General features: G+C 41.7%; 1 pseudogene; it reads left to right on the top strand.

Annotated features, from left to right (window-relative positions):
- Nucleotides 1-20,848: 20,848 nt before the first annotated feature.
- LOC127157293 (trypsin-like) lies at nucleotides 20,849-24,829 on the top strand (annotated as a pseudogene).
- The last annotated feature ends 109 nt before the right edge of the window (nucleotides 24,830-24,938 follow it).

Here is a 24,938-nt window from a genome sequence, read left to right on the forward strand (position 1 = left end):
GTTTCTACCCCCTACGTTTCCTGTTGTGTCACCTCCTCCCTGGACTGGTTTGGACGCCAGGTGGCGTCCATTGGGAGGGGGGTACTGTCAGGGCTCTGCCCTGGCAGCTTTGTCTGTGTTGTCCTTGTTTAATGTTTGTCTTGTGTCTTAACACCTTGCTTTGTCTTTGTTTGTGTCTACCATGTGTTCCTGTGACCCTGCCTCCTTGTTTCCCTTGGCCATGCCCTCTTGTTTAGCTCTTGTCTTGTCCTCGTTTCTTTAATTGTGCCCACCTGGTCCTCGTGTTCTTGCCTCCCTTTATATGGTGCTGTTTTTCCTCTTGTGTTTGCAGGTTCGTCTTGTACCATAGAGATAGCAACTGACTTGCTGCTCTATATTCCAGTCCTGTGCTGTTATTTGAGTCCTGTGCTGCAGTTTTCTTCCTTTTGTTTTTGGTCTTGAACTGAAGTTATCTTACTTTACTTACTTGTAATATTTTCTTTAGCTGTTTATCAGTTTTTGGTCTAGTCTTGTTTTTCTTTGGTTTTATACTTTAGTTAATTAGTCTAAACTTAGTTGGTTGCTTTACTTTTTGTTTTGATTCTTTGCTTTACTCTTTTACCCTTTATTTTGTTCTTTTTTTTCCCTTTTATTACATAATGATTTGTCTCCTTGTGTTGTGCTGATTTGTGATGTTGTGTGGTCTTGAATGGTGTTCCTGTCATGACCATGGAGTCTGAACTTGAGGAGATCGCTCCCCTCCCCCCCCCAAGTCCTGCTCTACCAGCCTGAGATTCCTTGCCTGTTGGTTCTCAGGGGCAGCCTACCAACCAAGCCTGGTGCTGAGAACCTAATCTCTGATACTGGCCTGCTTTGAGTCTTGTCCCTCTGATTGCACGCTCAGCTGTTTGCTACTCTGATCGTCTCCCCATTCTTCTTCCTGGTTTTGTCACCGACTGGGACCGTTCTTCAGACTGTATCCCTGGAGGCTTAATTCTCTTCCTGCTGGTTGGAGCTGTCACAAGATTGTTCACCCCTGTGCACCCCTGAACTTGTCTTCAATAACTATTTGTTTGTCTCACTCTGCATTTGGGTCCCTTCCTGCTGACCTTGACACACTATATAAGGCTTGTACTTCCTCTTCCTAGCTGCTGAGTATTGTACATTGCATTTAGCACTCTTTACAGAGCCATTTCCTAGTTTCCTTGTTCCCTATGTTTGTATAGTTTTCTGAGTTTTGCATTCTCGCCTGGTTATATCGGTTTGTCTGTTTCACTGCCTGCCCTGTGGATCTCTCGCTTATTTATTGGATTACCCTTTTGCCTAGTCCCCAGGATTAGGTTTTGCCATTGATCGACCCTTGCCTGTGCCAAGTTTATTTTCAACTAAAGCGAGCTGTCTTGTGTTTTTTTTTTGAAGACCTGACTCACATCCTTTACACAGACCATGACCGCAGGTTGAATAGCAGGAGGGCAGAGGAGGGTACGGGTTGAAAGAGATGTTGGTTCATGTGTGAACTGCAGATCAATGTGGGTGTGAGGCATGAGACTGGGCTTTTCAATTCTACAGTAAATGCCATTTTTGCTGCAGCACCTAGGGAGCAGTTTGGGATTCTGGTTTTACCTCAGTGGTATTGAAGGTGGAATACAGCACTGTACATTCACTCCCCCAACCTACAATCCCTGTCGGTTACAAGGCCGACTCTCTATCCATTAGGCCACGACTGCTTAATGGTTAGAAAAGTAGCTTCTTTTAGCCACCCTGATCTCGTTTGTCAGTATGTTTCTTGTTCCCACTGACATGCAAGCAACCTCTTTGGCAAAACGAGGCTGAGTTTTGCTGTAAACCATGGTTTATAGTTTTTTCCTATTAGAGATGTACATGCTGTAGCTTTAAAAACACAGCATTCGAAACAGGCTTGTAAATCCTGTGCATAATTAGTCCATCTTTTTACAGTAGTTATTACAGGTTTAGCTTTAGGTTGATTTCTGCTTGCATGTCAGTATAAGATAAACTAGATAGTGTCCAGAGAGCCCCATAGCTGGCAATCTTTGCATAATTTATTGTGCTGTAACACTGGTCCAGTATATTACTGTCTCTGGTAGGACATGTAATGTGCTGTCTGTATTTTGGCAGTTTTTTTTTTTTTTTTCACAGCCAGTTCAATCAATTTGAAGAAATCAATTCATATTTGGTAACACTTAAGTTGTCATGATAAAGACACTGACAGGTTGTGATGTATTGGTTTATGTCAAGTTGTCATAACAAAGGCATCTCAAACAATGTCATCTTTGCATTAAAAATGACATAACTGAGCGAATGACACTTAATGACACTGTTGTCATAAACATGCATAAAACCTCCTTCATATTCATAACATGTGTCATGTCACGATTATGAAGGTGTTATGTCAGTCTTATGTACACACCTTCAAGTAAAGTGTTACCCAATATTTCACCAAAGGATGCTGAAACAAGTCCAAAAACAGCATTACCATGTTTACTTTCCAACCAGTTCGGCTTTTTCCCCTTTCACATAGCACATATACTGTATAACAAATGTTGATGTTATTTTTAAGTCACTAGCATAGTAATTTAGTGTTCAGTTAAATTGAGTACTTGGCCCTTGATGTGAAGCTTAATACATATTTACAGCACATTAATACTAATTATTTAAAGCCTGACCAAACAAGTAGATTAAACTCATTAAAGCCATAAGATTCAACTTTTTATTTTAAAGAAGAATTACAAACATAAATGGGTGGGTTTATTTTCTTGCTGTTCATTTTATTTTTGTTGTTTTGTTTTCAAACGCTGGTGTATATTTTTATATTGTTCCAAATGCATACACAATAAGGTTAGCTGCTAAAATGTGTCCACGCCTTTTGAGAGCTAGAAATATAAACTAACAGTATAGCTAAGTAAACTTGTAGTATAGTTGCAAAACTGAAAAATGATGCAAACTACTGTGCTAGAAGTTTATTGCTGTTACATTAATGTATGAAATGTATTGCGCATCTCAGCACTTAAAGCAAAGATAATTGCATTAATAATATTATGATAATATTTCAATACTATTTCAATATTATAATAATGTTTCAAACATAACATTTTGAACATAAATATGAAATGATGGGTAGTAAAATAATTGTGGATTTAAATAAGAAACTAAAACTGGCTGTAGGTGTTCTAAATGTTCTTAATAAAAAAAAACAAAAAAAACAAGAACTTATACAGACAGATATCACATCTGTGGGTGTGCATGAGAAAATAGACTTGTGGCATCAAATTAAGTGTGAGAACAGTGTAAATTGCGCAGTGTCACACTGAATGCGTGAGAGTTGTCAGCGTTGCATTATACTTCTTTAATAAAGCATACTTGGAAAGTGTTTTTGAACATTGCTTAAGTCGTTTTACAGTATTTTTACTGCTTACACACATTTTTCAAAACATTTCTCAAAGTTGTTCAAAACCTAAAGCTCTTCTTTCATGAGCTCCTATGTACATTTCTGTACAAGAATGAAAGTAATTTTTACTATTTAAAATAATTATTTTATATTTGAATACATTTAAAATGTAGTTTATTCCTGTGATTTCAAAGTTGAATTTTTTGCATCATTACTCCAGTCACATGATCCTTCAGAAATCATTCTAGTATTTGCTGCTCAAAAAAAAACAAAACATTTGTTATTATTACAGTTTTTTTATGAAATGCTAAAACACATTTTTTGAAACTATCACTCATTTTCTCAAAACCTTAAACAGAAATCTAAATATTCAAACTAAATTCACAGAACCCCTGACTCTTCTGGCAAAATCAAACAATCGCTTCAAAACCATTTCACCTGTACTCAAAACCAAACAAAGCTTTCAAATCATACACACATTAATCAATACTATACCCACTACAGATCATTCATTAGACACTACAGCAAACAATGGAGAACACAGTGTCCAGTGCATGCAGTTACTAAAAAATAATGTTTACTGTATTGGTAATTATTTTGCAATAAAAAAAAGATACATAAACATACACACACTTCAAAGAAATCACACCTAAGTTTGGTGAACACACTAAAAAAAAACAACATATGTATATATGTATATGTTTGTGTGTGCGTGTATACACACATATCTATATATCTATATCTACTTATCAATCTATATATATATATATATATATATGGATGTATGTATATGCAGTGTTGGGGGTAATGCATTACAAGTAACACAAGTTACATAATATTACTTTTTTCGCATTACTTTTACATTTCTAAGAAAATATCTGAGTTACTTTTTCAAATAAGTAACGCCAGTTCCCCTTCAGTCGTTCTCTACGACGTTACGTCATAACTGACGTATTTGGGGTCTCCCTTGGGAGGCCAATCACCTCTGAATTAAACTGGAAAAAGCCAATGAAAATTGGCGAGTGGATTTTGCATGCCAAGCCACTCCCCCGTACATACGGGTATATAAGATGGCGGCGTGCATCCACTCATTGAGATTTCTGCTTTGGAGCTTCACCTGCAAGCTGACTGGAAACTCATCGTTGGATTCTCTCGATGCTGCGTAGCCGGGTGCTTCTCTGCACCGGTAACTTTGCATTACAGCGAAGAACCCCTCTTGAGTGCACGATTGTGCCGCGGTCCTTCCCTGGGCAAACCGGCAATAAAAGAGCAATTTTCCAATGAAGCACGGTTGTTGAGAGTGTCTTTTTCAAGACGCATCTCTGATCGTGTGTTTTTAGGGAGCGATAGTTTCCTTACTTCCTCATGACGGACACAATCGCTGTCTCATAGGTCTGGGTTGTAAACAATGTATGTGAGATGGAGTTTGTGGATGGGTTATGCCCACGCTTGTGGGCAGATCCATTATTACGCTTGGTCATAGCTTACATTTGTTATGTGGGCTACCTTTGTGCTCTACCCTTTCCAGTTTCACGGGTCGCTGACTCCCGAGGCTGCATTGGCTAGAAGCATGGGAGACCTGAGGATTACAGTCTGGGCTTCTCCGTCGAGTTCGCCCCCGCGGAGGTCCGGCTCCTCTTAGCGTGTTACCGTCGAGTTTCTGAATGCCGATGCCGGTTCGTCTTACCAAAAAGACAAGCCCTGCGTCTCATTTAGTGCTCATGAGGATGTTAAGATGTCTATCGCCGCATCAGCGGAGCGGTTTGTCTTCTGACGCCGAGGATTCGGCCAAGCGGCCGCCCGTTGTGGTGGCTGCACGGCCAGTGTCTTAGGCTAAGTTGACGGCCGTGTTCCTCCGAGTGGCCGCGACGATCAGGTCGAGGGTGGGTTCCTGCCTTCCCTGGCCGTTCGCGGCCTAACGATCGATAGGTGTTCAGTGATGAATGCCGCTCTTGCTGCGCCCTCTCTGGTACCCTTCTTCCCGGAGGATCAGGAAGAGCTTAACTACGTGTTCGGCTCTTCCCCCGCACTCTCCTCGCTGGCGGGGGTGGCCTGGAGCATGTTGACGCCCTCTGGTGGAGTGTGCAGTTGCGGTGCAAAATGCCACCACCTGGTGGGCTGCCAGTGTTTTCCTTCTAGCCTGTAAGCACTGCCAGCCTTGGCTGTAAAGCAGGGCTCACAGTGCTGCAGGCCTTGCCACCTCCACTCTGCACACCATGGCCCTCCTGCATTATAAAGGCCATGTTTTTGATGTGCACGAGGAGGATTCTGACTTGAGGTTGAGGCAGGAACGGCATACGGTGATTGTAGATCTCGGTGCGGTCCCTCAGTCAGGTGATGTCCATCTTTGTGGCCTAAAAATAAAAATAAAAAAATCTGGTTGAACCTGGTGAGATGTACAACACTAACAAAGCTCGCTTTCTTGGTGTTTCATCTTTCAGGCCAGCCTCTTCGGTGATACTGTTCAGGACTTTGCCCAGCAGTCCTGGGCAGTTCAGGTGCAGATAGAGTGCCCATGGAGGGCCGCGTTTTTGTCTGCCTTCACCGAAGATCCGCCCCCGGTGGTCAACAGTCCCAGCGGGACTTGCTCCGCTCCCCTTTGGGAGTGTTGAGCTGACCACACCTAGGGGTGGCAGTCTGCCGTCTGGGTTGCCTTGTGGAAATAATAGAACATGGGGCTTCCTGGAAGCAGGCTACCCGGGGATGGAGAAGATTGCTCGACGGGGGACTTCAACTCCTGTTCCCCCCCTCTCCCGGAGGAGGGCCGGGAGAGGGTGGCTTTGCTGCTGCCGCCTGCCTTCGGGTCGGTGGTACCCAACCACTCACAAAAAGAGCAATTTCCTAAGTCTCTGGGTTTTTCAACCCGAGTTCAGTTTGTGAGTGATGCTTTGCCTCCTCAGATCCAGACTCAGAGTATGTCTTCGCCAACACCGTGGGAACCAGGGGTGACCCCCCCCCGGTCCCTTCACAGGCTACCGTTCAGGATGCTGACAGCGAAGCGCATTTTCTCATGCATTCGTCACCAGGATTGGTTTGCGGCTATCAACCTGAAGGATGCGTACTTCCATGTCTCGATTCTTCCTCGACCATTTCTTCGGTTTGCCTTCGAGGGGTCGGGCATATCAGTACAGAGTCCTCCCCTTCGGGCTAGCTCTGTCTCCCCGTGTCTTTTCCAAGGTCACGGAGGGTGCCCTCTCCCCTCTGTGGGAGATGGGCATCCGAATCCTCAACTATCTTGACGACTGGCTGATAGTAGCTCACTCGTGAGATCTGTTGTGCGAGCACAGGGATCTGGTGCTACAGCACCTCAGCCATCTGGGGTTTCAGGTCAACCAGGAGAAGAGCACACTCTCCCCTGTGCAGAGTGTCTCTTTTCTTGGCATGGAGTTGGATTCAGTCAATATGTCGGCACGCCTCACGAATGAGCGCACTCAGTCAGTGCTGAGTTGTCTGAACCTTTTCAGACACAGGATAGCGGTCCCTTTCAAACTATTTCAGAGGCTCCTGGGGCATATGGCAGCCGCAGTTACGCTGCTCGGACTGCTCCATATGAGACCGCTTCAGCGCTGGCTCTATGGCCGAATCCCAAGATGGGCATGGCACCGCGGCACGTTCCGGGTCGGCGTTACCCTGGAATGTCGCCGCCTTTTCAGCCCTTGGTCAGACCCTGCCTTCCTACGGGCCGGTGTGCCCCTGGGTCAGGTGTCGAGGCACGTGGTCATGAACACAGATGCCTCCAAGACGGGCTGGGGTGCCATTTGCAACGGGCAGACAGCTTCGGGCTCCTGGTCAGGACCTCGACTGCAGTGGCACATCAATTGCCTCGAGTTGCTTGCAGTGCTTCTAGCGCTGCGTCGGTTTCTTCCGACGCTGCGTGACAAGCATGTGCTGATTCGAACAGACAATGTTTTGACGGTAGCGTATATCAACCGGCAGGGTGGTTTGCACTCCCGTCGCATGTCGCAACTCGCCCACCATCTCCTCCTGTGGAGTCAGATCGCTGCGGGCCGTTCACATTCCGGGAGAACTGAATCGTACAGCCGATGCGCTTTCACGACAGCTCGTCCAGCCTGGAGAATGGCGACCCCACCCCCAGGTGGTCCAGCTAATTTGGAGTCGATTCGGAGAGGCTCAGGTGGACCTGTTCGCCTCCCCGGCATCCTTCCACTGCCGGCTGTTTTATGCCCTGTCCGAGGCCCCCCTCGGCAGGGACGCGCTGGCACACAGCTGGCCCCGGGGACTCACCAAGTACGCCTTTCCAGTGAGCCTCCTTGCACAAACACTGTGCAAGGTCAGGGAGTACGAGGAGCAGGTCTTGTTGGTTGCGCCTTACTGGCCCACCCGGACCTGGTTTGCCAACCTCATGCTCCTCGCGACAGCCCCTCCCTGGAAGATTCCCCTGAGGAAGGATCTTCTTTCTCAGGGGATGGGCACAATCTGGCACCCGCGTCCCGACCTCTGGAACCTCCATGTGTGGCTTCTGGACGCGACCCGGCAGACCTCACTGGCCTTCCCCAGGCCGTGATTAATACCATCACTCAGGCTAAAGCCCCCTCTACCAGGCAGGCCTATGCCCTGAAGTGGGGTTTGTTCGCTGATTTGTGTTCCTCCCACCGGGAGGATCCACAGAGATGCTCAGTCGGTGTGGTGCTCTCTTTTCTTCAAGATAAGTTGGAGCAGAAGCTGTCCCCCTTCACTTTAAAAGTGTACGTGGCGGCCATCGCTGCATACCATGATGCACTCGATGGCCTGTACCTCGGGAAGCATCACCTGATCGTCAGGTTCCTGAGAGGTGCTAGGAGGCTAAATCCCCCTCGCTTGCACCTCATCTCCTCTTGGGACTTCTCCGTTGTGCTACTAGGCCTTCGGAGGGCCCCCTTTGAGCCGCTTGCATCAGTCGAGAAATATCTGTCTTTAAAGACATCGCTCCTGATTGCACTCATGTCCATCAAGAGGGTGGGGGATCTGCACGCCTCCTCTGTCAGCGAGTCGTGCCTTGAGTTCGGTCCGGCTGATTCTCACGTGACCTTGAGACCCCGGCCTGGTTATGTGCCCAAGGTTCCCACCACTCCCTTTAGGGATCAGGTGGTGAGCCTGCAAGCTCTGCCCTCGGAGGAGGCAGACCCGGCCTTGTTGTTGCTGTGTCCCGTTCGTGCCCTGCGCACTTACGTGGACCGCACCCAGAGCTTCAGACGCTCTTTGTTTGCTTCGGAGGGCAGCAGATGGGGAATGCTGTCTCCAAGCAGAGGTTGGCTCATTGGGTGGTTGATGCCATCACCCTGGCTTACCAGTGTCAGGGTGAGCCGTGCCCCCTGGGAGTTTGAGCCCACTCCACCCGGAGTGTCGCCTCCTCCTATGCGTTGGCACACGGCACCTCTCTAGCAGACTTCTGTAGAGCTGCGGGCTGGGCGACACCAAACACCTTTGCGCGGTTTTATAACCTCCGCATTGAGCCATTTCCTCCCGTGTGTTAGGTAACATCAGGTAATTTGCGGGTGGACGGCTCGGTTACGTCAGTTACGTCAAATACGTCAGTTATGACGTAACGTCGTAGAGAACGACTGAAGGGGAACGTCTCGGTTACATCTGTAACCCTCGTTCCCTGAAGGAGGGAACGGAGACGTTACGTCCTCTTGCCACAATTCGGGACTGCGCTGGGGGGGATCGGTTTTGGCTCAGCTCCTCAGCTTAAATCTGAATGAGTGGATGTATGAATATGACACAAACCTGCAATAATTAAACATGTTAAATGAAACAAATATCCTTTCTGTATTTAATTCCATTTTATTAACGAGAGTCTTTGCTGCTGACCTTCGATGATTCAATGATGTAGTATGTTTCTTGTGTGGCTGTACAGGATTTTGTTCCCGCTGACATGCAAGCAACCTCTTTGGCAAAACTGTAAACTATGGTTTATTGTTTTTGAGTGATGTTAGTGTCCTATTAGAGATGTACACGCTGTAGCTTTAAAAACACAGCATTCGAAACAGGCTTGTAAATCCTGTGCATAATTAGTCCATCTTTTTACAATAGTTATTACAGGTTTAGCTTTAGGTTGATTTCTGCTTGCATGAGATAAACTAGATAGTGTCCAGAGAGCCCCACAGCTGGCAATCTTTGCATCATTTATTGTGCTGTAACACTGGTCCAGTATAATACTGTCTCTGGTAGAACATGCAATGTGCTGTCTGTATTTTGGCAGGTTTTTTTTTTTTTTTATTCATAGCCAGTTCAATCAATTTAAAGAAATCACTCAATATTTCACCAAAGGATGCTGAAACAAGTCCAAAAACAGCATTACCATGTTTACTTGCCAACCAGTTCGGCTTTTTCCCCTTTCATATAGCACATACACTGTATAACAAATGTTGATGTTATTTTTAAGTCACTAGCATAATAATTTAGTGTTCAGTTAAATTAAGTACTTGGCCCTTGATCTGAACCTTAATACATATTTAAAGCACAAAAATACTAATTATTTAAAGCCTGACCAAATAATTAGATTTAACCCATTAAATCCATAAGATTAACATTAAGAATTACAAACATAAATGGGTGGGTTTCTTTTCTTGCTGTTCATTTTATTTTTGTTGTTTTGTTTTCAAACGCTGGTGTATGTTTTTGTATTGTTCCAAATGCATACACAATAAGGTTAGCTGCTAAAATGTGTCCACACCTTTTGAGAGCTAGAAATATAAACTAACAGTATAGCTAAGTTAACTTGTAGTATAGTTGCAATACTGAAAAAATGATCCAAACTACTGTGCTAGAAGTTTATTGTTGTTACATTAATGTATGAAATGTATTGCTCATCTCAGCACTTAAAACGAAGATAATTGCATTAATAATATTACGATAATATTTCAATACTATTTCAATATTATGATGCATAATGTTTCAAACATAACATTTTGAACATAAATATGAAATGATGGGTAATAAAATAAATTATGGATTAAAAATAAGAAACTAAAACCGGCTGTAGGTGTTCTAAATGTTCTTAATAAAATTTAAAAAAAGAAAAGAAAAAAAGAAAAGAAAAAACAAGAACTTATACAGAGATATCACATCTGTGGGTGTGCATGAGAAAATAGACTTGTGGTGTCAAACTAAGTGTGAGAACAGTGTAAATTGTGTGAGTGTCACACTGAACGTGTGAGAGTTGTCAGCCTTGCATTATACTTCTTTAATAAAGCATACTTGGAAAGTATTTTTTTCAACTGCTTACACACATTTTCCAAATTTTGCCTCTATTTTTCAAAACTTTACACACAAATCCAAGAATTGCACACACAAATTGCAAAATGTCTTACATCTCTTGCAAAATGAAGCACTGCATTCAAAATATCACAAACACATCTCAAAAGCAAATATTTGTTATACATCGCAAACACCTTTGCCTTAATATTATATTTTTGGATGTATCATATACACACAATTATTCAAAACCTAAAGCTCTTCTTTCATGAGCTCCCATGTACATTTCTGTACAAGAATGAAAGTAATTTTTACTATTTAAAACAATTATTTTATATTGGAATATATTTAAAATGTAATTTATTCCTGATTTCAAAGTTGAATTTTTAGCATCATTACTCCAGTCACATGATCCTTCTGCTCAATATTTGCTGCTAAAAAAAAAAAAATTTTTTATTATTACAGTTTTTTTCTGAAATGCTAAAACACATTTTTGAAACCATTACTCATTTTCTCAAAACCTTAAACACAAAACTAAATATTCAAACTAAACTCACAGAACCCAACTCAAACTCAAAAAAAAAAAAAAAAAAAAAAAAAAATATCAATCGCTTCAAAACCATTTCACCTGTACTCAAAATCAAACAAAGCTTTCAAATCATACTCACATTAGTCAACTATACGCACTACAGATCATTCATACTAGAATGATTACTGAAGGATCACGTGACATTGAAGACTTGAGTAATGATGCTTAAATTTAGCTTTTTGTATATATTACAATATATTACATTTTAAAATATATTCAACGAGAAGGGAGTTATTTTGAGTAGTAAAAATATTTCACAGTATTACTGCTTTTGCTGCATTTTGGATCACATAAATGCAGGCTTGGTGAGCAGAAGGTAATTAAAAAAATTAAAAATCTTACTGTTAAAAAACTTTTGACTGGTAGTGTATTTCAACCATGTGTAGTTGGACAGAAACCAAACATAATTTTGAAAAAGGTGATTATTCAAAGCATATTCCAAGGCTTATTCTAAAGCCATGATTGGTTGGTGTTAAGTAAAGCAATGAGTGTTTGCACAAGTGAGGAGTTCGTGTGAGGCACTGATGAATTAGTGTGGCATTTTGATTGGCTGTGTTTGAAAAAGGAAATCAAGATAATTCCTGTTAGATTTTTGTGTGTTACATAGAGAATTGTGTGTTGTGTTTTGTAGTGTTTTATAAAACTGAAAACTGAGTCAAAGGCTGAGAATTAGCATATGGTTTTGCAGATTTGGTGTGTGGTTCTGGTGTTTGAGTGTCAGGTTTCACAAATTGGAAAGGAAGGAAAAGGAAAGGATGTGATGTGAGGCCAAGTATGGTGACCCATACAGAGAATTTGTGCTGTGCATTTAACCCATCCAAGTGCACACACACAGTAGTGAGTAGTGAACAAAGTGGATTTTTTTGTCCGTTTCAGTCTTGTTTTGTGTGATCTGGATCTTTCTTTGTGCTTTGACACTGTGAATCATCAGATCCTCCTGTCCACCCTCTCATCGCTGGGAATCACAGGAATTCCACTTCGCTGGTTTAAATCCTATCTCACAGGTAGGTCTTTCAGGGTGGCCTGGGGAGGGGAGGTATCCAAAGCACATCATCTGGTCACTGGGGTTCCTCAGGGATCAGTTCTTGGACCCCTCCTCTTCTCCATATACACTACATCACTGGGGCCCATCATACAAGCACATGGCTTCTCCTACCATTGCTATGCTGATGACACACAGCTCTATCTTTCATTTTAACCAGATGATCCAACGGTAGGTGCACGGATCTCAGGCTGCCTGGCGGACATCTCGGCGTGGATGAAAGAACATCACCTACAGCTCAACCTGGCAAAGACTGAGCTACTTGTTTTCCCTGCCACTCCGACTCTACAGTATAACTTCACCATCCAGTTAGGTTCATCAACAATTACCCCATTAAGTTCAGCCAGAAATCTTGGTGTAATCTTTGATGACCAGCTGACTTTCAAAGACCATATAGCTAAAACTGCTTGATCTTGCAGGTTTGCATTACACAACATCAGAAAGATCAGGCCCTTTCTAACAGAGCAGGCCACAACAACTTCTTGTCCAGGCCCTGTCATTTCTAGGCTGGACTACTGCAGTGCTCTTCTAGCCGGTCTTCCTTCATGCACAATCAAACCTCTACAAATGATTCAGAATGCAGCAGCCTGACTGCTCTTCAACAATCCCAAAAGGGCCCATGTCACAAAGAGGCACAAAATCACTTTCCAGAAAATTCTCTTACCCGTTCCTGGCTGGTGGAATGATCTTCCCAACGCTATCCGGAATGCCAACTCCATAACAACTTTAAAGCGACTGCTGAAAACTCATCTCTTTATATTCTACTCTTTTCCCTTTTTAGCTTGTACTTATCTGAACAATGCCTGCTATATGGTATTATGAGCACTTCTTGGGTCATTCCAGCTGGAATCATCAAATGGTCCCCACCTGACCCCCTCAGATTTGTCAGAAAAAAAAATCTATGTGATGGGTAATATGCCCAATAGATCATATACAAAATTTCAGATCTCTACTGTGCATACTTTTTTTACAAAAAATCTGTAAAAAAAAGTTTGTTTTTCACCCCGTTTTGGCATCACTGTCTGAGTGACCATGTTCAGACTAAAATATCTCCAGAACTATTTGTGCCAGGTCCATGAAATTTTCTGGGCTAAGAGTCCTAGTCCAGAACTGCATGAATTACAACTCACAGTATTGTTACTGAATTTACACCTGATTGCTGGCCCTCTACTTTTCTTTGAAACTATTACTTTAAGGGTTTTCAGATGTCCATAGAAACCTCAATTTTCAATGTATAAGCATCAAACTTGGTAAATGGTCTGATATGTACCATGTCTTTCACATCCTTTGACATCAGACAATAGAGTCTTATGGATGTTGAGATATTAAGGTCCAAAAATTGAAAAAAACTCATTTACACCAATGTTCAGAGCAATATTTCCCATGAATGACACCAGGTGTGAACATGAAACTTTTTTTTTTTGAAAGAGCATGTTCTTATTCATAAAATATAAAAAAAATTGGGATGGGGTTTTACCTCATTTTTCTGTAATAATTTAAAAAAAAATCATTGTTGTGTGACATTCACAACTACTGTAGTACCAGCTATTTTGAACTCATATGCCTAAATTAATGCTATAATGCAGCATTCCATTGTGCTCGGGACTCGGGGAAATCCGACCTCCACCTCGGGAAAGTGCAATGGAACGGCCATTTAAGTTGGGGTTCGGAAACACACACTCGGGCCAGTTCAGTGCAGACCGAGTCGGTTGGAATTATCCATAGGCATCCATATTTTTGCCAACTGTTACAATGGAACGCATTTATGACGGACATCGGGAGAACTAACTCGGATTCACCCACTACCGACATTCAATGGAATGCAACATAAGTACCTAATCTTGATGATCCACCCAATCCAGTGAATAATACATCCATTTTCATTGTGAAAGCAGGGCAATATTGATTAGAAATAATATTCAGGTGGTATGAGATCTAGCATCAATCAATCAATCAGTCAATCAGTCAACAATGATCAATTTTGAGGTCAGTCGAGTATCAGGAACACCAGGATTCCATGTCAACTTTGAGGTTGACCCAGTTGAACAAGGCCTTCACATCACAGATATGGCCCCAGGACAATATGTTACTTGTGTGTATGCCCGACAATGGTGAGTTGGTATCATCAGAGACGTCTTTGACACAGAGCAAGACATTCAAGTGCTTTTTTTGCATCCCCATGGCCCAGCTAGAGGCTACTTTTGGCCAAAAAGGGAAGATGTCTGTTGGGTGCCTCTCCAGCACATCATAATGAAAATTGATGTGCCAGTTACCTCCACTGACGATGCTATGTCATAAAAGAAAATGAAACTGTGGATTCAGACACTTTCATGAACAACTTTCAGTAACTGTTATGTCACACATTTATTTGTGTTGGTGGTATACATTATTAAAGTGACTCATGTCTGGAAGTACGTTTTTTTGTATTTTGTATTTTTTGTATAAGTGGAACATTAATAAATTCTGCTGAAATGCCCATACCAAGTTGAATAGCAAAAGTGAACTATAGGATCAGTGATGAAACTCTGAGTTTTAAAAAAAAATCATTACAGAAAAATGAGGCAAAACCCCATCCTAATTTTTTTTATATTTTATCAATAACAATATGCTCTTTCAAAAAAACAAGTTTTATGTTCACACCTAGTGTCATTCATGGGAAATATTGCTCTGAACATTGGTATAAATGAGTTTTTTTTCCATTTTTGGACCTTAATATCTCAACATCCATCAGACTCTATTGTCTGATATCAAAGGATGTGAAAGACATGGTACATATCAGACCATTTACCAAGTTTGATGCTTATACATTGAAAATTGAGGTTTCTATGGACATCTGAAAACCCTTAAAGTAATAGTTTCAAAGAAAAGTAGAGGGCCAGCAATCAGGTGTAAATTCAGTAACAATACTGTGAGTTGTAATTCATGCAGTTCTGGACTAGGACTCTTAGCCCAGAAAATTTCATGGACCTGGCACAGCTAGTTCTGGAGATATTTTAGTCTGAACATGGTCACTCAGACTGTGATGCCAAAACGGGGTAAAAAACAAACTTTTTTACAGATTTTTTGTGAAAAAAGTACACACAGTAGAGATCTGAAATTTTGTATATGATCTATTGGGCATATTACCCATCACATGGATTTTTTTCAGACAAATCTGAGGAGGTCAGGTGGGGAACTTTTCCAAAATTTGATGATTCCAGCTGGAATGACTCTCCTAAGTCGTTTTGCCTCTTTAGGACAAATCGCTTAACGTATTCCCCACTTTAATCCTAAGTCGCTTTGGATAAAAGCGTCTGCTAAATGAATAAATGCAAATGTAAATGTGATAATTTCTCCCCTGTTATTGCCAGCTGCATACATTTTGGCACAGGTGTGTATTTTTATTGAAATTTTTACTTTTTCACCTTCATTTCCTTTAATAAATCTATTTTGCACTAGGTAGAAAAAATTGTTACACTCAGCACCTTTTGGACAACAATATCCCCATTGAAACCCATTAAAACTGATATTTTTAATCATAGTGCCATTCAACTGTAAAATTATGCTATTTTTGTTAATAGACTTTCATTCTGTTGGCAAGGCTTCAAAATGAAATTTTTTACCATTTTATGATGTTTTATTAACAAGGTTCGGGAGGAGCGCGTCAGATACCTAGCCTAATTATCACAAGAGGAGCTCACTAAAGTTAATCAATGCTACAATTTAAATACAGCTGAACTTGCCTCTATCCATTTGATGGTTTATCAGCATCTCATTTGCCCGTCTGCTACCATGTCGCAAAGACAAACTTCCCCGTCTGAAGACGATATCGACTCTCCTCCGGCCGGCCCCAGGACCGTGCCTTTCCTGCATGTCACCCCAAGTGAGCCCCAGGCCCCATCTCACGGCCACGCGTCACCCAAAACACCTCGGCTTACCCTCGCCTCCTCTGGCGAGAACCCCAGCCAAGTCCCCAGCATCCTCCTATCGATCGGTCAGACCAACAATTCCGCCCATAGAGAAATAGACTATGGCGAGTCCGAATCTAGCGCTGGCCAAATCCAATGTCCAGCCTTAACGCAAGTTAAACAAAACAGAGCTTCATGAATTGTACAAAAATCTGCAACCAACTTACCGCTCCCCCGAGCCCTCCCTAGCCTCAAAGGCGACCAAAAGGATTGGCCACTTCCTCTGCCAATCCCAGCCCCGCCGCCAGTCTCTTTTAGCTCGAAGCTTACAGCCCAAGTAAGCGCTTGGCCACAACGGCTACTAGACTCCGCTCCACTGCCTGCCACGTCCAACTCGGAGCTCACAGCTCAAGCGAGCACTTGGCCGCACTGGCCGCCATTCACAGCCCCGCCTCCCACCCATGTTAGCTCGGGGCTCGCAGCCCAAGCGAGCGCCAGGCCACATTTGCTGCCACCAGCCCCACAGCCAGCTTCCTTCAAATCTTCTTTCATCACGTCTGCTTCGTTTCTGAGTTCTCCCAAAGACTATAGTATACCACAGACTTGTCACTTGTACAGTTTTGAATTGGGAAAAATGCAACGCTCATCATGGCCTTCTCAACGAAAGAGCCGTTCGTTGATCACTAAAGTCAACGCGTCACTGCAGCTGCAGTAAGAAGTCCCGGTTGCTATAGAAACAGTCAGCGTTCTGAGACGTGCGCTCAGTACTGCGCATGTGCACTGGCTCATCTAGCCTGAAAAAAAAACAAAACAAAAAAGAGCTTTTTAATGCTATTGGAGCATAAGGAACAATATTTATGAGGCAGTTCTCCTCAGATTTAATTGGTGATTTCAAACATGAAATTTAATCGTAAGCTTGATGAACAGTTTTTGAGAATGTGATGTTTCCCCATTTAAAGATATAGGAGCTGCACTTGCCTGCCCGAGAGGCATTTCAAAGATGGCCGCTGAGCGAAATGACTTGCCTTAAAGGGTCTTTGGTTTTCCATCGCATTCAGTTATCCCACCGAGATCATCATTGATTATTTGTCGATTATAGTGGGGGGGGGGGGGGGGGGTGGGGGGGGGGCATTTCTATACATACCGCAAACCTTTTATTTGCAAATGCGCAGTACAAGTCACTAAGTTAGATTTGGGATACGATGGCTCAAGAAATTCTACTTTGCCGTCCATCTACCATTTTCGGTTGCAAAGCAGCCCCAAAATTTCAACATGCTATCAGAAGCCATTTGCTGGTTCCTATCAAACAATTACCTTATTCAACTCCTAGACAATTTCCTCGTCATTTCACCTCCCGACGCAATCCCAGCCGCCCATATCCTCACAAAGCAAAAGTTTGGGATCCCCATCGCTCCACAAAAAATAAATAAATAAATAAATTCAGGTATCCCTGCCTAAAGAAAAGATCGACAGAATAATCCTCGTCTCCTCCACCCTCCTCGCCAGCCCAAGCTGTTCCAACACAAACTCCTCTCTCTGCTCGGGCACCTAAATTTCGCCATGCGCATCATTACCCAAGGCCGCCCCTTCATCTCGCACCCCCTCATTTGCCTACAATGTAGGGATAAACGTTCCTTAAACCATAGAATTTAACAACCTTTTATAACAACCTCGTTTCGCCTCCCGTTGACGTCCAACTATTTACAGACGCAGCTACCTCTAAGTTTTACCAAGGTTGTTGGTCCACGTCTCCATGGCCCCCCCATCTGCAGGGCTCCCCAAGTCCTCAGCTTCCCCCCCCCCTCCCTCGTGGTAGCAGCATACCTGTGGGGGAGCGAATGGGCTTCTAAAAGTATCTTAGTGCATTGCGACAATGCAGCAGCCATGCAGTGCATTAATAAAGGCCGTTTTCATTCTCCTACCCTCACGCTTCTCAAATTCAAGATGCTGGCTCCAGAGGCAGACTAGGTTTTAAATTCGATCCAAATACCAACCCTACCGTCTCAGGTTTAACAGTACTCAATAACGAAGCAATTTCTTTTTAACCAAACAAGCAAGACAGACAAGCCAAAAGAGGCCATCTCACCTACGTCTTCAATCTCCCTTCTCCAATCCAACCCTATCAGCCTGTCCTCGAAACCAAAAACCCGTCATTCCCTTCTGGTTCCAAAAACCCCTCAAATCTGCCCTGCAATCGTCAGGTATTTCAGCAGGAAAATTCTCCAGCCACGCTTTTCGCATTGGGGCAGCAACATCAGCAGCCCAGAACGGCCTCTCCAAACAGCAGATCCAAACCCTAGGAAGATGATCATCTGAAGCCTTCCAAAGCTAATCCAGAACTAACCAGTCCCACATAAAAGAAGCCCACCAAACCCTCATTGGCCGAGAAGCCACGTAAAGTAATCTCCCCACGTCTCTTCCCCCCCGCCTGGTGCAACGCCCGGAGTCTTGATCTCCAATCAGTTGCCGCGAGAGCCTTGCCAGGCGGGTTTGCCTTTCTCCCTCCCTACCCGGCGGGCCAAACTCCTCGTCTCTTTCCCCCCCGCCTGGTGCAACGTCTGGAGTCTTGATCTCCCAGCAGTTGCCGCGAGAGCCCTCCCAGGCGGGTGTTCCTTCCTTCTTGCCTGCCCGGTGAGAGCCCTCCCGGTCAGGCCTTCATACTTGCTGCCTACAAGTGAGGCTCACCCATCCAATGCCACGAGTCTTGATCTCCCGTCAGACATCTCGAGAGTCCTCCTGACTGGGCACCCCAAACCATGCATTCCAACATCAGCGGGTGGCAGGGCCTACCCATCTGTAGCCTCAAAACGGGAGTATGTAGGCTCCTCTGGCCTGCCAACCAGGCGACTTCTCGATCGTCAGCCTCCGCCAGATCCTAGCGCCTATTTAGGGGGAGTCTTCAGTCCGGCGGCTGTGCTCCACTGTATTGCTTTTTGGGGGGTTCTCTGGCCATTCCCGAGCTCGGAGCCCTTCCCCGGACAGCACGCCAAATATGCATTACTATACTCCGGCTAATTATATGTAAGCGTGAACTCGTGAATTGCCAGATGGTGCCATTTTTTCAGGTTTGGCCAGTAAAGCAAATACTCACTTTATTCCTGCTTCTGCTTTTGCATATTATAGAGCCAATTGGATAAATAATGCAGCTATAATTGTGTGGGTGTGTTGGTATGGATGTCAGAGCGTGGTTTGTACGTGAGTCATAAAAAAAAAATAATAATGTGTGTGTTCTTGTAATATTTGAGAGAGAAAATCTCTACCACAAATCACAAATCCAACCACTGTGTGCACCAGCGGAGTTTTGCTGGCATCTTTTGGGGGAGATTTGGTACTGTGTCCAAACTCTTCCTGAAAGCTCATTTTTTGAGATATCAACCTCAAATTTGGAACACAGCTTGTTTAGATTTATGGCTTTGATTTTCTAGCAGGTTTAGAGTTCAACATGTTTAATAAAATACAGTATCTCACAAAAGTGAGTACACCCCTCACATTTCAGCAATCATTTTAGTATATCTTCTCAAGGGACAATACTATAGAAATGAAACATGGATATATTTTAGAGTAGTCAATGTGCAGCTTGTATAATAACTCAACATACAGCCATTATTGTCAAAACAGCTGGCAACAAAAGTGAGTACACCTTGTCAAAATTGTGTCCAAAGTGTCAATATTTTGTGTCAAACCATTGTTATCTAGCACTGCCTTAATCATTCTGGGCATGGAATTCACCAGAGCTGCACAGGTTGTTGCTGGGATCCTCTTCAAATCCTCTATAAGGACATCATGGAGCTGCTGGATGTTAGACACATAGTGCTTCTCCACCTTCTGCCTGAGGATGCCCCATAGGTGCTCAATAGGGTTCAGCTCAGATCACTTTCACCTGCACCTTCCTCAGCAAGGCAATTGTCATCTTGGTGGTGTGTTTGGGGTCATTATCATGTTGGAAAACTGCCGTTCGGCCCAGTTTCTGAAGGGAAGGCATCATGTTCTGCTTCAGAAATGTACAGTACCTAAAGAAAAAAAAAATGAAATTTACACATCATCTGAAACAGACAATATTTGGCCAAGATACAACTATTTGAAAATCTAGAATCTGGAGGTGCAAAAAATTTAAATATTGAAAAAAATCGCCTTTTTTAAGTTCTTAGCAATGCATATTACTAACCAAAAATTAAGTTTTGATATATTTACAGTAGGAACTTTACAAAATATATTCATGGAACATGATCTTTACTTAACATCTTGATGATTTGGAATAAAAGAAAAATCAATAATTTTGACCCATACAATGTATTTTTGGCTATTGCTACAAGTATACCCGTGATACTTAAAGCTGGTTTTGTGCTCCAGGGTCACATATACTTGTGACTCTTAGACTGCATTTAATCTTTAAAAGTATCTGTATAACATGAAAGTATGTCTACAACTCTTACAGTGTAATTGCTTTTGAATTGCCACAAAAATATGCCTGAAGCGTTTAAAGTATGATGACATCTGGGGTTTTAGGAGGTGTTGCTGCATTTTTTTAAAACCTCAAAAAATCTGATGCATGATGTTATAGTATCGGTGAGTTCATCCAGATCAGTGGCTGTAGCTTTAAAAACACAATCAGTAGGCTTGCTGCTTCATTTGAAAAAAGTTTGAAGCAATCAGAGATTTGATAGATGGATACTTGTGAGTGCAGTTCAGAAGCCGCATTCATGTAGCTTAACCAATGTGCTGGTGCATTTCCACCGTTTGTGCCTTGATCACGCCCAGGTCGTGATCTTATTGGTTGTTCTGTAGGTGTGATTGCTTAAAAACACAAATCCTTTTCCTAAACTTTGCAGAAGTGCTCTGTCCTCTCCTCAACTGCAATGAAGACTATCATGTTCATTCTGCTGCTTGTGGCTGTGGGTATGTAGACCTCTCTTACTCTGGTAATACTTTATTCTGATAGACATTATACTAATTATAAGTGACTTTGCAACTACGTCAACTAACTCTCATTAGACTATTAGTAAACCATCTGCTTAATATCTGCTAACATTTTATTCTGATGCTCCTCAACAGACATTCTGTTGACTTTAAGGGGAGACACTGCACACAAAAACAGTGTTTTTTCATGCACCTGTCAAGTTTGAGATTTTGGGCTTTTTGGTTTTTCAAGTTAGTTTTTCAGACTAGTGGAAAAAAACATCCAAGAGACACTGTTAAGTGTTTCTTTTTATATAATTTTGTCTATTTGTTTCAATAGATTTCAATTACAATGCATATTTTTAAAGGCCATTTTCTCAAAATGAGCTTTTTCTCCTACACTGAGCCATAAATCACTTCAGTAGCACTTACACACACCAAACTTTACATTTTATTCTTGTTAATATCCTAAAAATTTTTTCAGGGGGTTTTGTTCATATATAATTTGCTTGATTATATACATTTTATTTCCCTCCAAAATAGTTCAAATTAATTGTTTTCTGTCTTTTCTAAGTATTTTCTGAATTATGAAGTGACAAAAATGAGATACCCAAAATTCCCTCTGTAATACATTTGACACTAATGTAAAAAAAAAAAAAAAAAAAAAAAAAACAGATTTTTGTACTAGAAATTTATGCAAATTAGCACATACACTGTAAGAAAAACAAACAAAAAACACACAATGTTTTGAGTCAAATTAAAATAGTTACCCTGCTGCCTTAAAAATGTTGTTCAGTCAACTCAAAAAATGTTTATTCAACTTAAAATGTTAAGTTGTACTAAGTGACTAAGTACTAAGATATTTGAGTTGACTAAACTAAAAATTTTGTTTAAACTTAAAAGCTGTTTTTTACCCAGCTGCCTAAAAATTTTAAGTTAAATGAACTCAAAAGATGACTAAACGTTTTTGAGTTGACTGAACTTAAAATTTTAAGGCAGCGGGTTAACAAATTATTTTAAATAGTTTTTTTTTTACAGTATATTTCATTAAATAACATTTTAGAAAACTTGTAATGCAAAAAATGTTTGCAATTATCAATGTAATCAATCAACTAGTTAAGTAAGGCGATAACTATTAGTTATTTTTTTTTTACCCTATTGACCTGCAGTTTCTGGCCTTAGTAACTTTGCGAGTATCAACTTATTCTACTAACTCTAACCCTAACCAGTCTACAAATACTCTGAGTGTTAGTTACATGTAGTTGCAAAGTTACTTACAATTAGTAGAATGTCTACAGTGGACTATCGAAATCATGTATATCCAGTATTCTTCATGACACTGACCTGTGTTACAGAAAGTCTTTAACATTAATGTTAATAAAAATACATTTATGTATATATATATATATATATATATGAAGGTTTCAGCTCAGGTGACAAAATCATTGGAGGTTATGAATGTTCGCCCCACTCCCAGCCCTGGCAAGTGAACCTTGATGATGACAGAATATCATGTGGAGGATCTTTGATTAATGAAAAATGGGTTGTGTCTGCTGCTCACTGCGAATTCTCGTAAGTACATAACCTTACTTTTTTATTTTATCAGTCTTCATTTTTATTATGGAGGACTTGTTTATTTAAAAAAGGAAAAAATGCTGAATATTAACAGGCTTCCTCTTTCTTAACATGTTCACTGTAATTCAGGATTTCTAAACCAACACATTCAGTTCATTGATGAGAGTCCATTACGCACTCAGTGCTACTTTTGAATATTGTAGTTTTTAAATGCATTTGTGCACAGTATTTAAATGTGCCTCTTTTCTGCATTCAAGAAAAAATCAACATACCACTCAGCATACTAATGCAGTCTTTGTCTTGTTTTGACATATGTGACCCTTAAACCAGTCTTAAGTATCACGGGTATATTTGTAGCAATAGCCAAAAATAAATTGTATGGGTCAAAATGATCATTTTTTTCTTTTATGCCAAAAATCATTAGGATATTAAGTAAAGATCATGTTCCATGAGGATATTTTGTAAATTTCCTACTGTAAATATATCAAAACTTCTCAATAAAGGTGTAATGGGACTCGACAGAAGCGTGGATAGATCCAAACGTGAGCTTATTGTACAGATCGTGGTCAAGACAGGCATTGTTGGAACCAGCAAACAGTAACATCCAAGGGCAAGACAAAAGCATTTTCCAAAACACTTTGAGGGTTTTTGGCAGGCAGCGAAGATTCTAAAACAGGGAAAACAGTTGTATCTCAGCCAAATATAGTCAGTCCAAAGTAACAAAATAAACAAATGGAAAAACTTGACAATTCAACAAAACAATGACCATGGAAATAACTGCAATGAAACAAGGAAAACGCTTATAGAGTCCGTTTTGGCAAAACAATAGGGTCACATATATCTGTTTGGCATGGCCCTACTTTATATGGCTGCCAAACAGGATTCACAAACCTAATATGTACCTGATTAGAGCTGAGTAAAAGGGCAATCTGTTGGCATGTCAAACAGAACGTGATTTTTGTCTCCCTCAGATTCAAATTTTCAAATAGTTGTATCTCAGCCAAATGTAGTCAAATCCTAACAAATAACAAAGCAGCAAAGCTTGTTTATTCAGCTTTCAGATGATGTATAAATCTCAATTTCAAAAAATTGACACTTATGACTGGTTTTCTGGTCCAGGGTCACATATATCAATCAGACTACGTGAAACACATGTCAGACTATTCACAAACCTAATATGTACCTGATTAGAGCTGAGTAAAATATGAGTTCCTTGTTAAACAGAGGTGATAGTCTCCTCATCCAACTGGGAAAGCACAATTTGTTGGTTGGTGAACACACAGAGCAGCAGATCAAGGCAGAGAAGATCATTCCTTACCCGAGATATAATGATCTTTTCATAACAATGATGTCATGCTGATCAAGTTGAAAAAACCTTTTTCCTCAACAAGTAAAAAATGAAGCCAATCCCTCTGACCAAGAGCTGCTCTTCTGAAGGGATGAATTGCTTGGTTTCTGGATGGGGCAGAACTGGAGGTGAGATGGCAGAGTCATGAAAAGTCTGAATTGTGTGATATCAACTAAGAAATGTGAGATAAATACAGGTAATTAGTGTGTGTGTGTGTGTGTGTGTGTATAGCACTTTTAACAATACAGATTGTGTCAAAACAGCTTTACAGTATTAAACAGGAAAATAGTGTGTCAATAATGCAAAGTAAAGGTCAGTTCATCATTGAATTCAGTGAAGTCATCATTCAGTTCAAATTCTATCTGTGCAATCAAGTTGACAAAAGCGCTGCAAATTAAGTGTCCTCCAACAACCATTAGATATGTGGAAGATGAAGTTTTAACACTGTTCATATTCTCTTTCTAGCTGGCCCTGCTTCTACCCTGCAGTGTTTGGATTTGCCTGTACTCTCAAAGAAGCAGTGTATGAATGCGTACCGTAGCGTAATAACTAAAAACATGTTCTGCGCTGGATTCATGAAGGGAGGGAAAGACTCGTGTCAGGTATGTCATCGACTTCCTTTCTATATGCGCTGTACATTTATATACAAATGCACAGATCTGTCCTTTTCATTTTCCGATTTTCTTCTCAGGGGGATTCTGGTGGCCCTGTGGTGTGCAATGGGAAACTGCAAGGTGTTGTTTCCTTTGGCAGAGGCTGTGCTCAACCAGGTTATCCTGGGGTGTATGTTGAGTTGTGCCGCTACAATAGCTGGATCAATCACACCATTGCTACTAACTAACTGTTTGTTCAGCCTGGTCATTTACGAGTTCATTATTCCAGTTACCTGTATTAAAAATTAAGCATGAGATGTGCACGTGTTTGTGTCTTTTCTTTTTATATGGACAGTATGTCTCAAATGTTGCTCCCCAGCTCTAGAACTGTGCAGATACAGCATCACAATGAACCCAATCATGTGC

This window comes from Labeo rohita, unplaced genomic scaffold (genome assembly GCF_022985175.1).
Source record: "Labeo rohita strain BAU-BD-2019 unplaced genomic scaffold, IGBB_LRoh.1.0 scaffold_103, whole genome shotgun sequence".
In the NCBI taxonomy this organism is placed as follows: Eukaryota; Metazoa; Chordata; class Actinopteri; order Cypriniformes; family Cyprinidae; genus Labeo; species Labeo rohita.